This window comes from Callospermophilus lateralis, chromosome 7 (genome assembly GCF_048772815.1).
Source record: "Callospermophilus lateralis isolate mCalLat2 chromosome 7, mCalLat2.hap1, whole genome shotgun sequence".
NCBI lineage: Eukaryota > Metazoa > Chordata > Mammalia > Rodentia > Sciuridae > Callospermophilus > Callospermophilus lateralis.
In genome coordinates this window covers 61925925-61926849 of record NC_135311.1, presented here as the reverse complement: position 1 = coordinate 61926849, position 925 = coordinate 61925925, and positions in this window count along the sequence as shown.

Genomic DNA, 925 nt, shown 5'->3' with positions numbered 1-925 from the left:
TTGTGTGTGTTTTAAAAGCATACTTCTAGGCAATTAGAGGTATAAGCAGGATGTAAGGTCACCCTAGAGGGAACATAGAGCCCTCCATTTCAGACATTGCCTAAAGTGTGGATGGGGAAAAGAAAGTACAGCAGGGGGCTCCATTGGAGGGAAGCCCTCCAAGGATAGGACCTTCAGAACATGTGTCTATAGAGACATAAATAGGGACCTGGATTTCTAGAATGGGATTTGGGCTTAACGGGCACAGGAAGATGCTACTTTCTTTTGGCTCGCCCATAAATTGTTAGAAATGAACAGAATCTCAAGGTTAGTCTTGTGACATCCTTTGCACTGGATTTACCTGACTTTCTAATGAAACCTTGGGATTCTCCAGGTGCTGATGGAGAAAGAAGGCATGGGGTACTTAGTGAACAATGAGGTTTAGCCCCAGGAAGTCATGGTATCTAACTGAAATCTGGTCATGATGTGTGGCTACTCTGTGGCTTAACACATGCAGGTTCACACAGGTGGATTGGAACATTCTATGTAGGCATTGAACATGAGCCATTGCAAGAAAACCTCTTCTCAGAGGATCTCAGTGCCACCCAGACATTCAGTACTGGTTCTTCCTCATGGGTCTCCATGTAGACCCAGAAAACTCAGGTCCTGGTCTCTGTGTGTGCTGGGCAAGGGCATCTTTGCATAAGACAGGCCCCATTGTCCCACTCCCAGTGCTGCAGGTGGTGTCCATGCTGCACATTGATCAGAGCCTCTGGGTCTCACCAAAACTTGCCTGTCATCCACCTAGGTAGTCCGTCCACAGTTAAAACTTTGGTGCCGCTTGAAGGTACCCAAATTCCCTTTCAGCAAAATAGTAGAATCATATAGGTAGATAACACTTGTAAATATTTCAAAATGAAACTGAATCAATTACAAGCTCATTTGG